At 40.0% G+C, this 15,927-nt stretch overlaps 1 pseudogene; it reads left to right on the top strand.

Moving 5' to 3' along the window:
* Positions 1 to 15,506, top strand: part of LOC129399909 (uncharacterized) — a 66,059-nt pseudogene extending 50,553 nt beyond the window's left edge.
* Positions 15,507 to 15,927: the final 421 nt, after the last annotated feature.

The following is a 15,927-nucleotide window of genomic DNA, read 5'->3' as shown; positions in this document are numbered from 1 at the left end:
ATGCCCAACCTCTGTGCTACTGCTCCAGCTAGTGACAGATTATATAAGAGAAATACCCAGCAAGGGGACACAGGTGATAGCTACTGATTCCCAATCATAAAAATGTTCAGTGAACAAAAAAAATGTGTGGGAATAAGACCAAGTGAATGTACACTGGAGGTGAGCAGGGAGTGAGAGACAGAGTTTAGGATACGCTACACTGGACCAATCACTCAGGGACAGGACACGTGATATCATATGTGGGCAAAAGAAGGGGACTGTAAATTGGAGAGTCATACTCATCCACTTGAACTATACAAAAAACTTCTTAAGCTTATGAGTTTTGTCTGAAAACCTTTTCTAAACATCTCAAGAACTCACAAGCTCAGGAATAAATTCACTTTCACGCTAACATAAATACAGAGATAGAGCTTGCAATATATGGATTGATCCACAAATCACTAACTCTATCACCTATTGAATTATTTCTCTAGAGAACCTTGACTAATACAAATTGTTAGATGGCACTCTGTATTGCAAGTGCTTAAGAAAAGATAGTTCTTAACACTTAAGTTTCCTGCCTGGAAATGGATGTAGATTATTTTAGTGCTATAGTAGCAATATAGAATTTGGAAGTTAATTCATTCCACAACATTTGAGCATTTTGATGCTGAAAGCAGAGGAGATACGAATGCTGCCAAAGAATACAGAGATACTAATTTAGTATGTATACCTAAGATCATTTCACTGCTAAGTATAATAGCCAGGACATGAAAGTAACCTGAATATCCAATGACAGGTGAATAGATAATCTATTATCCATTGTTTCTATCTGGAGTGATTTTTCTTTTTATGAAAAATGTACATGTATTTAACACACATAATGAAATACTACTCAACTATCAGCATAGATGAGACATTTTAATGGAACTAAAGGGCCTCATGTAAAATGAAATAAGTCAGAGGGAGAAAGATAATTACTGAATGATCACACTCATCTGCGGCAAATGGGGCAACAAAACAAGGAAATAGTATTACAAAACTATAAACCCTTGGCCTTGTATTATAAAACTGAGGTTACCAAGCAGTGGGAGAGACAGACTATAAGTGACATAAGTTAGTCGTAGAGAGTCTGGGTCCTTTGGTGATGATGATCACCAAAGGATGCACAGTAACTATATATCAAAACCATGAACATTAACACCACTGTAACCATATTATCTAAACCACAATAAAATTTTAAATAGTTATTTAGCACAGGTTAAATTCACAGGGTATAAAGGACCAAACCTGATAACCTCTCAGTATCTATATTGCAGACCATAATGCCTAAAAATAGAGAAAGAGTGTGGGGAAAACTGTCTGCCATGGAGGTAGGGGGAGAGTTGGAAAGGGGGGGGATATGCTGAGAACATTGGTGGTGGATAATGTGGACTAGTGGAGGGATGGGTGTTTGATCATTGTGTGACTGAATCTCAAACATGAAAGCTTGTAACTGTATCGCACGGTGATTCAAAAATAGTTTTTTAAAAAATCACAGGGAATACAGACATTCAATGCAGCATGACAGTTCTCATCTAAAAATAAAAAGTACTCAGACACTAGTAAATGTGGACATTGGTAAGACAGTAAAAGTTATAAGAAAAACTACCCCAGAGAGAAAGTTTCCAAAGTCTTCAAGGATATTGAGAAACTGACACATGGGGAACCAAATCATAAACAATGTTGTAGTAGAGAAAGTATCAATCTAACAAGCCTTATCAGCTTTTATTAGAGGTTGTAGACAGGATCAAATTTCCTTAATTTTGAGCCCTTGACCAAACCAGTAAACAAAATTTTCAATTCCATTAAAAATAAATGTTAAATTGTTAATTTTAATAGACTATGATGAAGAGCCTGGCAAGCTATACATGGCATATTTGATATGCCAAAACCAGCAACAATAATGGGCCTCATTCCCCTGACCCTGAATGCGACAGGGACGAATGGAGATGTTACTGGTGCTCACTCGAGCCTAACGGGATGATGACAGTGATACAGTGATGCTGAAGAAATGCCATGCGAATACACCAAAATGTGTCTCTCTAAAAGTTTTTGTAATTGACATGTTGGTCCTTTAAATATTACTAATAAGAAATCTGCCATGCCCTATACAGCCTCTCAGAAGTAGAACATTGTGGCTTCACAGAGAGGATCTTGAGTTGCTTAAATGATACAAGATCCAACATATTGTAAACCTCTGTCCTAGACTAATTCATTCTGTTGAGTATTTTTTTTTCTTTTTGGGTCACACCTGGCGATGCACAGGGGTTATTCCTGGCTCTGCACTCAGGAATTACTCCTGGAAGTGCTCAGGGGACCATATGGGATGCTGGGATTCAAACACAGGTCGGCCACATGCAAGGCAAACACCCTACCTGCTGTGCTATCGCTCCAGCCCCTCATTCTGTTGAGTTTTAAGGCTTTTACCTTAAACACAAATACTATGTGTGTTGCCAACAGTTACTAGTAGCTTATCCCATGAAAGAAAATGATTATTAGGTATCCCATTATTATTTCAGTTAAAAATTTCAGTTAAAAATTCCACCAGCAAAAGAATCACTGACCTCCCGGATTTCCCAGATTAGATGTTTTTTCTCTGGTCCAAAGGACTGTTTGCTATTGTAAAATGATGAGGAGAAAATTCATTGTCTCAGTATTTATCTATCACCAGTTGATACTAATTACATTTTAATAAAAGCGACATTGTTATAAGTTGCTTCTTTAGTAACCAGGGTAGATTGTATATTATATTACTACCCAAAATATTCACTGCCTTTACCTCTGAGTAGTAAACTTATTTACACTACGGATATCAGGGTTGGCCTTTTGAATAAGAATCTCCTTTCTACAACAGAATTAATTATTTTCATTGAATCGCTATGAATTATAATGTTAACAAAGTTATTTATGATTAAGTTTTAGGGATGCAATATTCCAACACAAATCCATTCATCAGTGTCCATTTACCTCCACCTGTGTCCCCAGTGTCCCCAGTTTCCCTTCTGTCCCCCAGTTTACCTTTATAGCAGGCACGTTTTCCCTCGACCATTGTCTTAGTGTTCTCTTCCCTGAGTTATCCCTCCCACCCTCAGCCAGGTGGCACGCTTCCTACTGAAGACCAGTTCTCATGATTTTCATTTCTATTGCCTTTGAGCATTTTAAATTTTTTTACTTCATTAAGTAGTTCAGAATAATTTGATTACATTTAATATTAAAACACCAATCCCACCACTATTACACCCCACACACACACACCATATTTGGGATGTTTCCATCCTGAACCCCAATTCCTGTTCCAAAGTGAACCAAAATAATATATTTTGTATTGCTTGTTATGAAAAACCACTGAAAATACTACAAAAAAGTATTCTTAGAGGAAAGAGTGTGAAGATTGTTGTATTTCACCCAGGGGCCATTAAGCCCTTGTATAAGAGTTCACTAACATGTTGTTAAAGGTTGAGACTTGTGTGCTAATAGCAGCATTGTTGTCCTGTTGTTCATCTATTTGCTCGAGCAACAGAGGAATTGAACCCGGGTCGGCCGTGTGCAAGGCTGTGTGCAAGGCAAACACCCTAATCACTGTGCTACACTCCAGTCCATATATATATACATATATATATATGTATATATATATATAATTTGTAAAAAAAAAATCCCTCTAAGATAAGTTGTCTCTTACTTTGAACCCCACCAAATGTGGTGTGGTACTCTTGGAGTATGGGTAGGATGTGTGGTATGAAGTGTTGTGTAGCATAGATTCACTCATGGGTGAGTCTAGACTTGAGCATGTGGAGAGCGGCTGTGGGCATGGTGGTGGTTGAGTTCTGGAAGTTTTTGGCTGCCAGGACTGGGTCTCTTAGGGCAGGGAGGGATTTCAATTTCCCCCCTCTGAGGTGCCCCACCTTTGGGCAATTGTTATTCACCTACTATTTTTTTTTTAATTTATTTATTTTTAATTAGAGAATCACCGTGAGGGTACAGTTACAGATTTATACACTTTTGTGTTTATACTTCCCTCATACAAAGTTAGGGAACCCATCCCTTCACCAGTGCCCATTCTCCACCACCCGTAAACCCAGCGTCCCTCCCACCCTCCCCAATCCCATCTCCCCCCCACCCCACCCTGCCACTGTGGCAAGGCATTCCCTTCTGTTTTCTCTCTCTAATTAGCTGTTGTGGTTTGCAATAAAGGTGTTGAGTGGCCGCTGTGCTCAGTCTCTAGCCCTCATTCAGCCCGCAACTCCCTTCCCCCACATGGCCTTCGACTACAATGTAGTTGGTGATCGCTTCTCTGAGTTGACCTTTCCCCGGAACGTGAGGCCAGCCTCGAAGCCATGGAGTCAACCTCCTGGTACTTATTTCTACAGTTCTTGGGTGTTAGTCTCCCACTCTGTTATTCTATATACCATAGATGAGTGCAATCTTTCTATGTCTGTCTCTCTCCTTCTGACTCATTTCACTCAGCATGAAACTTTTCATGCCCATCCACTTGACTACAAAATTCTTGACCTCCTTTTTTCTAACAGCTGCATAGTATTCCATTGTATAGATGTACCAAAGTTTCCTCAACCAGTCATCCGTTCTGGGGCATTCGGGTTTTTTCCAGATTCTGGCTATTGTAAACAGTGCTGCGATGAACATACATGTGCAGATGCCATTTCGATTGTACTTTTTTGCCTCTCTGGGATATATTCCCAGCAGTGGTATTGCTGGGTCAAATGGGAATTCAATATCTAATTTTTTGAGAGTCGTCCAAATTGTTTTCCAGAAGGGCTGAACCAGTCGGCATTCCCACCAGCAGTGAAGAAGGGTCCCTTTCTCCCCACATCCTCTCCAACAGCGGTTGCTTTTGTTCTTTTGGATGTGTGCTAGTCTCTGTGGTGTGAGGTGGTATCTCATGGTTGTTTTGATCTGCATCTCTCTGATGATTAGTGATGCAGAGCACTTTTTCATGTGCCTTTTGGCCATTCGTATTTCTTCCTTGGTAAAGTTTCTGTTCATTTCTTCGCCCCATTTTTTGATGGGGTTGGATGTTTTTTTCTTGTAGAGTTCAACCAGTGCTTTATATACCATTGATATCAACCCCTTATCTGATGGGTATTGTGTAAATATCCTTTCCCATTCTGTGGATAGTCTTTGTATTCTGGTCACTGTATCTCTTGCGGTGCAGAAGCTTTTAAGTTTAATGTAGTCCCATTTGTTGATCTCTGTTTTTACTAGATTGCTTAGTTCCGTGTCACGTTTGAAGATACCTTTATCTTCAATATCGTGGAGGGTTTCGCCGACTTTGTCTTCAATGTACCTTATGGTTTGTGGTCGAATGTTGAGGTCTTTAATCCATTTTGATCTGACTTTTGTGCATGGTGTCAGGTCAAGGTCTAAACCCATTTTTTTGCATGTGGTTGTCCAGTTGTGCCAGCACCATTTGTTAAAGAGGCTTTCCTTGCTCCACTTCACATCTCTTGCTCCCTTATCAAAGATTAGATGGTCATACATTTGGGGTTGTGTGTAGGGATATTCCACCCTGTTCCATTGGTCTACGGCTCTGCCTTTGTTCCAGTACCATGCTGTTTTAATTGTTACTGCTTTGTAGTAAAGTTTGAGGTTGGGGATGGTGATGCCTCCCATCATCTTTTTCCCAAGAATTGTTTTAGCTATCCTTGGACGTTTGTTATTCCATATGAATTTTAGGATTGCTTGATCCATTTCTTTGAAGAATGTCATGGGTATACTTATAGGGATCGCATTGAATCTGTATAATGCTTTAGGGAGTATTGCCATTTTGACAACATTGATTCTCCCTATCCACGAGCAGGGTATATGTTTCCATTTCCTCATGTCCTCTTTGATTTCATGGAGTAGCGTTATGTAGTTTTCTTTGTAAAGGTCTTTTACTTCCTTGGTTAAGCTGATTCCGAGGTACCTGATTTTCTGGGGCACGATTGTGAATGGGATTGCTTTTTTCATGTCCCTTTCCTCTGCCTCATTGTTTGCATATATGAAGGCCATGGATTTTTGGGTATTGATTTTGTAGCCTGCAACTTTACTGTATAAGTCTATTGTTTCTAAGAGTTTCTTAGTAGAGGTTTTAGGCTTCTCTAGATATAGTATCATGTCGTCTGCAAATAGTGAGAGTTTGATTTCTTCCCTTCCTATCTGGATGCCCTTAATCTCTTTTTCTTGTCTAATAGCTATCGCAAGTACTTCCAGTACTATATTGAAGAGCAGTGGTGAGAGTGGGCATCCTTGTCTTGTGCCTGATCTCAGAGGAAAGGCCCTTAGTTTTTCCCCGTTGAGGATAATGCTTGCCGTAGGCTTGTGATAGATGGCTTCGACTATCTTGAGGAAAGTTCCTCCAAACCCCATTTTGGCGAGGGTTTTCATCATGAAAGGATGTTGGATCTTGTCAAATGCTTTCTCTGCATCTATTGATATGATCATATGGTTTTTATCTTTACTTTTGTTGATATGCTGGATTATATTGATTGATTTCCGAATGTTAAACCATCCTTGCATCCCTGGGATGAATCCCACTTGGTCGTGATGTATGATCTTTTTGATGAGTTGTTGGATCCTATTTGCTAGTATTTTGTTGAGGATCTTCGCATCGGTGTTCATCAGGGAAATTGGTCTGTAATTTTCTTTCTTAGTGGTGTCTTTGTTTGCTTTGGGTATTAGGGAGATATGTGCTTCATAGAAACTGTTTGGGAGAGTTCCTGTTTTTTCAATTTCCTGGAAAAGTTTGAGGAAAACAGGCAATAGGTCTTCTTTAAATGTTTGGAAGAATTCGCCAGTGAAACCATCTGGGCCTGGGCTTTTGTTTTTGGGGAGGTTTTTGATTACCGTTTCAATTTCCTTAACATTGATGGGTCTATTCAGGTATTCCAGGTCTTCTTTCTTCAGTGTTGGGAGATTATAGGAATCAAGGAATCCATCCATTTCTTTTAGGTTCTCCTTTTTTGTGGCGTAAAGACTTTCAAAGTAGTCTCTAATGATCTTTTGAATCTCACTGGTTTCTGTTATGATGTCCCCCTTTTCATTTCTGATTCGATTTATTAGAGTTTTCTCTCTTTCTTTCTTTGTGAGACTTGCTAGCGGTTTATCAATCTTATTTATTTTCTCAAAGAACCAACTCTTTGTTTCATTGATCTTTCGGATTGTTTTTTTGGTTTCGATGTCATTAATTTCTGCTCTAATTTTTATTATTTCTTTCCTTCGGTCTGGTTTGGGGTCCTTTCTCTGGTCCTTTTCTAGGGTCTTGAGTCGTGAAGTCAAGCTATCTATGTGGATCCTTTCTTCCTTCCTGAGGAATGCTTGGAGAGCTATAAATTTTCCCCTTAACACGGCTTTAGCTGCGTCCCATAGGTTTTGGTAGCTCGTGTCTTCATTCTCATTTGTTTCTAAGTATCTTTTGATTTCTTCCTTGATTTCCTTCTTGACCCACTCATTGTTCAACATGGAATTGTTTAATTTCCAGGTGTTTGATTTGATTTTCCGTATTTGTGAGTGGTTAGCTTCTATCTTCAGCGCATCGTGGTCTGAAAAGATGGTTGATACAATTTCTATTTTTCCGATTCTATTGAGGTATGTTCTGGGGCCCAGTACATGGTCTATTTTTGAAAATGTTCCATGTGCACTGGAAAAGAATGTGTATTCTTTCTTTTTGGGGTGTAAGGCCCTGTATAGGTCTATTAGGCCTCTCTCTTCAATTTCTTCATTCAGAGTCAGTGTTTCCTTGTTGAGTTTTGTTCTTGTGGATCTATCTAGAGGCGATAAGGCCATATTGAAGTCTCCGACTACAATTGTGCTTTTAGTGATGTCCTCTTTGAAGTCTGTTAGGAGTCGTTTTAAATATTTAGCCGGTCGTTTGTTAGGAGCATATACGTTTAAGAGTGTGATTTCTTCCTGTTGTACATATCCCTTGATAAACAGAAAATGACCTTCGCTGTCCCTTTTGATCTTTTTCATCCTGAAATCTATGTTGTCGGATACCAGGATGGCCACTCCAGCTTTTTTAAGGGGGTTGTTTGCTTGGAGGATTGTTTTCCATCCTTTGACTTTGAGTCTATGTTTACTCTGTTTGTTCAGGTGTGTTTCTTGCAGGCAACAGAATGTTGGGTTTAATTTCCGGATCCATTTAGCCACTCTGTGTCTTTTGATAGGTGCATTTAGGCCATTGACATTGAGAGAGATTATTGTGATGTGGTTTTGTGTCATCTTTCTGTGGGATTTGTTGTTCTTATGGGGCTCCTCCTTGTCTTACAGTAGCCCCTTTAGACCTTCTTTCAAGATTGGTTTTGAGTCTATGAAGTTCCTGAGCTGTTGTTTATCCGAGAAATAGTGTATGGTTCCTTCGAGTTTGAGTGAGAGTTTAGCTGGATAAAGTATTCTTGGTGAGGCATTCATTTCGTTGAGTTTTTTCACTATGTCCCACCATTGTCTTCGGGCTCGGAGGGTTTCTTCTGACAGATCGGCCGTAAATCTGAGGGGTGCTCCTTTGTATGTGATTTCCCTCTTTGACCTTGCTACTTGTAGAATTGTGTCTCTATCTACAGCATCCGCCATTCTGACTATGATATGCCTTGGAGTCTTTTTATTTGGGTCTCTTTTTGCTGGCACTCTTCGGACTTCTTGTATCTGGACGCCTGCCTTGTCCAGCTCTGGGAATTTCTTAGTGATGATGTCTTTGACTATGTTTTTTTCATTGGGGTTACTTCCCTGTGGTTCTGGTAGTCCAATGATTCTTATGTTGTTCCTCTTGAAGTCATCCCCCAGGGCTCTGATTCGCTCTATAGCCATTTTGAGGTCTTTGGCCATGATTTGTTGCTGTCTGTAAGCTTTCTGCAGCTCATCCTCAAGCTCGCTGATTCTGTCTTCGGCTGTAGTCATTCTGCTGTTGAGGGCATCTAGTGATATTTTTATTTCATCTACCGATTGCTTTATTTGTGAGACTTCGGTTCGAAGGTTTGAAATTTCTGCTCTCATTTCTGCTCTCATTTCTTCCTGTATTTTCTTGGTAGACCGTTCCAGCGCTTGATTCATCTCCTCCCTTAATTTATTGGATGTCTGTTCCATAGTTGCTTGGAGTAGGTCGACTCTCCTCCATATTTCCTCTCTGAATTGTTTATCTGAGATGTCGTAGATGTTGGGAGCCTCTTTTGAGGTTTCTAGTATCTTTTGTTCTCCCTCTCTTGGTGAAGGGGATTTTCGCTGTTTCTTCATATTGTCACGGAAGTGCAGAGTTGGAACCTTGTAGTTATTTATTCCTCTTCGTTTTTGTGGGAAGAAGGGGCTCCGATTGTGCTAAACTTCCCTTGTTCACTGATAGCTTTTATACTGTCAGCCTAAGCTAATGGCTATTTTGCGTAAATGTTTGAGATCGCAAAAGTGAGTTTTCAAAGGAATCCACAGTACGGATTGAGCTGAGGTAGCAAAGAATAACTGCGGCCGCGTTAGCGTTGGCCGCTCTGAGAGGAGGCCACGCCCACTTTAGACCACGCCCACTAAGACACAGATAGAATAAATTCTATCAATTGTGGCCAAAGGAGAAGGCCACGCCCACTTTTTAGGCCACGCCCCCTGAGATGAGGACACGCCCCTAAGCAGCAGAGTGGGGATTGGTCAGGATCCGACGGCGGCGGCGGCAAGGTGCCAAGGCAGGGGCTTCAGGAGAAGCCCCGAGCCGCGGCGGGCAGGGGGTGGGGAGGGGGGCTTCTCCGCGCTGAGGCAGGCTCTCCAAGGGATTGCCTGTTTACCTGCAGGATGGAGATTGGTCAGGATCCGACGGCGGTGGCGGCAAGGTGCCAGGCAGGGGCTTCAGGAGAAGCCACACCTACTATTTTTTTTTATAATCCGAATATGAGAGAGATTGTTCTGTGTCTGTCTCTCTGCCTCCAGCTAACTTTACTCATCATAATGCTCTCCAGATCCATCAACATAACAGCAATTTTCATAACTTCATCTTTTCTTTTGACTGAGTAGTATTCCATTGTGTACCATAGTTTCTTTATCCAGTCATCTATTCTTGAGCTCTTGAGTTGTTTCCAGATTTTTGGCTATTGTGAACAGTGCTGCAATAAACATAGTGGTTCAGATATCTTTTCTGAATTGTTCTTTGGGACCATTGGGGTACATTCCCACAAGTGGAATTTCTGGGTCCTATGGACACTCAATTACTAGTATTTTGAGGAAATCCCATATTGTTTTATAAGAAGGATTAAACCAGTCTACATTCCTCCAAATTGAGAAAGTTTTTCACCACATTCATGCCAACACTGGTTATTTTTTTTCTTTTCAAATATTTAATTTGCTTATTTGTATCATAAGAAAATGTTCACTACTGATTAGGTATCGACAAAATGAAAGCATCTAGATTTTCATATTTGTATATGCCGTATTTCCAGGAATATGATTGCAAACTTTTTGTATGTGAAGAAGAGGATAAATTAAAAAACTAAAATAAAAAAGGAAAGATATACAGGTACTGGAAGTATAAAAAAAAAAAGAAAATGTTCACCGGGACTGGAGCGATAGCACAGCAGGTATGGCATTTGCCTTGCACACAGTTGACCCAGATTCGATTCCCAGCATCACATATGGTTCCCTGAGCACCTTCAAGAGTAATTCCTGAGTACAGAACCAGGAGTAACCCCTATGCACTGCTGGTTATGACGCAAAAAGAAAAAAAGTATTCACTTAAATCTTAACAAATATAATATCTTTCAGAGATTCATGTTTATTTTTTTACTAAATCACTGTGGGCTACAATTACAAAGCTTTCATGTTTGAGCTTCAGTCATCCAATGACCAAACACGCATCCTTCCACCAGTGTACATTTTCCATCACCAATGTCCCCACGTATCCCTCCCCCCCACCCCAACCCATCCCACCCCTCACTCTGCCTCTATTGCAGACATTTCCCTCTTATACTCTCTCTACTTTTTGTCATTATGGTTTGCAATACAGATCTAAAAGGCCATTATGTTTGGTCATTTATCTATTTTCAGCGCTCATCTCCCATCCCGAGTGATCCCTCCGTCCATCATTGACTTAGTGATCTCTTCTCAATCTCAGCTGCCTTCACCCCAGCTCATAAGGCAGGCTTCCAACCATGCAGCAATCTTCTGGCCCTTGTCTCTACTGTCCTTGGAAGTTAGTCTCATATTATGTTATCTTATATACCACAAATGAATGAAGTCATTCAATATCTGTACCTGTCTTTCTGATTCATTTCACTTAACATGATACCTTCCATGTCCATCCACTTATAAACAAATTTCATGACTTCATCTTTCCTAACAGCTTCATAGTATCCCATCGTGTAGATGTACCACATTTCTTTAACCACTTGTCTCCAACACTAGTTATTGGTGTTCTTTTAGAATTTTTGTTTGTTTAGAAAAGCCACACCCACCATGGCTCAGAAATCACTCCTGACAGTGCTCAGGAGACCATACGGAATGCCAGGGATTGAACCTAGATCAACTATATATAAGGCAAGCACCCTATCCACTGTTTATATAAGGCAAGCACCCTATCCACTGTACTATCTCTGGCTAATGTTTTTATTGATGTGTGCTATTCTCTATGGTGTCTGGTGATATCTCATTGTCGTTTTGATTTACATTTCCCTCATGATAAGTAATGCCAAGTTTTTTTATGTCCCTTTTGCTTATGTGTATTTTTTTGAACAATTTGCTTGTTAAACCATTCTTGTATCCATGGGATGAATCCCAATGGATCATGGTATATGATCCTTTCTTTGTGTGTTGTTTTTTTCAACTTGCTTGTATTTTGCTGAGGATCTTTGCATGTACATTCACCAGACATATCTCCCTATAATTTTCTTTTTTTTGTGCTGTCTCTGTCTGCTTTAAGTATCAAGATAATGTTTGCTTCATAAAAGTTGAGAGTGTTTCTGTTTATTCATTTCCTTTAAAGTACCTGAAAAAATTGGAAGTAACTGTTCTTTAAAAGTTTTCAATAAGGGCTGGAGCGATAACACAGTGGTTAGGGCGTTTGCCTTGCACACGGCCGACCCGGGTTTGATTCCCAGCATTCCATATGGTCCCCTGAGCACCGCCAGGAGTGATTCCTGAGTGCAGAGCCTGGAGTAACCCCTGAGCATCGCCGGTGTGACCAAAAAGCAAAAAAAAAAAAAAAAAAAAAAAGTTTGCAATAACTCAATAATGAACCTATCTGTACCTGTGTTTTTTTTTTGGAAGAAACTTTTGAATATTATTTCAATTTCTCTGAGAGTAAGTGGTTTGATCAGGTGTTCTCTATTTTCTTGCTTTAGCCTGGGGAGGTTAAAGGAGACAATAATTTTTCTGTTTCTTCTAAGTCCTTCTCTTTGGTGGTATAAAGATTTTCAAAGTAGTCTGTGATAATTCTTTGCATTTGTGTGATATTTATTGCGATAAACCCCTTCACTTCTAATTTGTCTTATTAGGGTTCTACCTTCCTTCCTTTGTGAGTCTTGCTAAAGTTTTGTTTATATTTTTTCAAAGAACAAGCTCTTGGTTTCATTATCTTTTGTTTTTGAAGGGTGCTCTTCTACTCTGAGAATTTCTCTATTATAGTTTCTTTTGATTATTATTTCTTGATTGGAATTGCCTTCTTGCTTTTCCAATGATTCTTATGTTGTTCCCCTTATACCCATCCCAAAATTCTCTCATTTGCTATTATTTATTTTGAGGCCTTTTCCCTGTCTTCTGTTGTCTGAAAGTTTTCAGCGTCTCAACTTGGAGATCACTGATTTTATTCTCCAGTGCTGTTACTCTGCTGCTAAGGCCTTTTATGCATTTTTTTTGTTTCACTTACTGAATTTTGTTTGTTTGTTTGTTTGCTTGTGGTTGTCGTTTTTGTTTGTGCTTGTCATTTTTGTTTGTGGTTTTATGATTTCTGATCTCAAATTGTCTTATGTTTTATTGGTTGCCTGTTTCATTGTTTCTTTGAGTTCATAAAACAGCCTTGATGATTCCTCTCTACAGCCTTTACCTGAAAAATTATGTAGGGAATCCATACCGGTTGGGTTGCTCTCTCCATTCACTAAGAGTGGTGGGTTCTGCCTGTTGCAGATGGGGATGAGTCTACAATAGGATTATCTATACCTATCTTGACCAGATCATCAGATTGGACCAATAAAAAAAAGAAGAAACAGCATGTGACACTTCTAAGCAAAATTTTAAAAGTTTATATGTGGCTCTGTTATAAACTTTTTGTCTCTACCACAAATAAGCACAGTTCCAAAGAATCATACCTTTATCCTGGCCCAGGATGCATGACTCACCTATAATGAAACCTGCCAGTTTGTATCCATTGTGATTCTATGCCTTACTTAAAAATTGCTATTCCATTGGCCAGAAATGACAGGAAATTAATTTTGTTACTGCCATAATTTAAAATTTTATTTCTTTCAAGTCCTTTTGATTCATCATGGAAATGAACCATAATTTATTCCTTTATGTCTCCTATGCTTGTTAGTGTCTATTTGAGACATCCTGTGGAAGAAATCCTGCCTTCCTCTTAGCAGCACAAACGTGCGATCTGGATCACATTTCTAAACTCACTTAAGTCTCTTCTTCATAAAGTGAGATTAATAGCAGCTCCCTTGTAAAATAGTGGTGACAAATGAAGACAACATCTCTTGCAAAGCACTTAGCCCATACACAGCACATTGAAAATAAGTTTTAGCTTTTATTGTCATTATTATTGTGGTGATATTATTTCCATTGTCTTTTTTATTAGCACTTCTTTGCAATAATTATCTCTAAGGTAATTCTAAGAGAAAATAGAGAATGGAAGGTGTAAAGGGGAGATACCCTTTGCCCTTAACCATTGTAAACTTATTCCTAGGCAACAGAATAAGAACCTAGGAAGGCCTGGCGTACTTTCAAGAAGTTCTGCTATTCATCTATCCTTTTATAGGTGAGAAATAACATAACATGGTAAAAATCTTGGCTAAGTTAGTGTAGTACTTAATGAAATGTGGGTGAGCCTTTGAAATTCACCACTCCTTTTCCCTAGTAAACAACTTCCTTGTCAAAGAGTTACAGGTAGTTAGTTAAATCAGAGCCATGGAGGACGGGTAAGAGGGTGAGGAGAAATACAAAGAGAGAGGAAAATTACTTGTGGTGAATTATTAAAAAGCAAAACAAAACAACAACAACAAAAAAACCTTCTGAATTCCTAATCAATAGGGCCCTAGTGCAGATAGAACAACCTGGTCCTGTGGTCTCAGACCTCTATGCTCAGGTCTTGCTATGGCCACACCCTCTCTAGTAACCTTGTGGTTTCAGCGCAAGAGCACTCTATCAACTTCCTCTGGAGTGCTAGACTGATAAAGAGAAAACCAAGATCTCTGCACAAGCACAGGGCATCACTGTCTCCATGCATAAGCCTGACTACCCACTTAATTGCATCAAACCCCACTGGATCCAGGAATGAGAGGTCACACCCCTAAGGGCAGAGTAAGAGTATGCTAAATGGAAGACCAAACAAGACATCCATTTCAATAAGTAACAGGAAGTAAAAGATCTTGAGACTCTTGGGCTGCCTGCTCTGTGCCCTATCCCTTCAGCATATTTCTTGTAAGCAATAGATATCATCATTTTTTACTTCCCGTGACTCAGTCTGCTGACTGAGTTCTTTCTTTCCACCCACAAGCCCTACTTCCAGCAATTGGACGTGGTCATGGGTTGATAAATTGTAGAGGGGTGACATCATTCTTCATGACAAACACAACTACAAGAATTTTCTGCTAGCATACAGTTAATTGTTTGTGTGTGTGTGTATGTGTGTGTGTGTATGTGTGTGTTTGGGGGTCCGAACATCTCTGAATGCAGCAGCTATGTGTACCTGGGTTGAGAAATCAACATGAGGGACGACTTGGCACCAGAACTGCACAGGAGGAAGAGAGCAGCGTGAAATGCCTTCAAGAGCGTCGAAGAAGTGGTTAAGAGGACAAAGAACCTCCAACTCCAGGCACATCTTTTCAATTCCACCCTTCTTCCTGCATTAACATACGCATCAGAGACCTGGGCCCTACTCAAACAGGATGAGAACACTATTCAGGTATCCCAAAAGAGGAATCGAAAGAGCTATGCTAGGAGTATCACGTCTCACTCAAGTGAGAGAAGGATTCTGGAGTTCTGACCTCCGTCAACAGTCAAGAATCAGGGACGCTGTCTGGTTTGCCAAGGCATCAAAAATCAGATGGGCCGCTCATGTAATGCGATTCAGAGATGACCGCTGGACTAGAGCTGTTACCGACTGGATTCCACAGGATGTCAGAAGACCACGTGGCCACCCACCAACTAGATTGTCAGATTTCTTCGTCAAATCCCTGAATGAATGATTTGAGGATCTTCCTGTTCCTGGAGGGAGCAGATATCACTGGGCTGCACTAGCACACGACAGGGACAAATGGCAACGTTACTGGCACCCACTGGAGTAAATCAAAGATCAACGGGACAACGAATGATACAAGTGTATTTGTGTGTATGTGTGTGTGCGTGTGTGTGCGTGTGTGCGTGTGTGCGCGTGTGTGTGTGTGTGTGTGTGTGTGTGTGTTTGGGGGTAGGGGTTCCATGTTGAGTATTACTCAGGACACAACAATGCTTAGGTAACTGTGAGCTGCTGGAGATGGAAAAAACTCATCAAATGCCTTTACCAGTGTCTTATATCTTTTGCCCCTTTTTATAATAAAAGCATCTGTGACAATGGACTCTTTGGGGGTGTTTGTTTGTTGCTGCTGTTTAAAGAGTCTCAAGGGTGTAGGATAACATAGCCTCTGATAGTTTAGGTTTATTGGATTAATCCTGTTACAGTGCTCCCATTCCTCTGTGTTTATTTGTAGTTTCTTTCTTAGTGTTCTGTTGACTTGTAAATATTGTTTTTCTCTT

Source organism: Sorex araneus, chromosome X (genome assembly GCF_027595985.1).
Source record: "Sorex araneus isolate mSorAra2 chromosome X, mSorAra2.pri, whole genome shotgun sequence".
NCBI classification, from domain to species: Eukaryota; Metazoa; Chordata; class Mammalia; order Eulipotyphla; family Soricidae; genus Sorex; species Sorex araneus.
The sequence above is the reverse complement of the archived record's forward strand: the minus strand, read 5'-3'. Positions and strand labels throughout refer to the sequence as shown.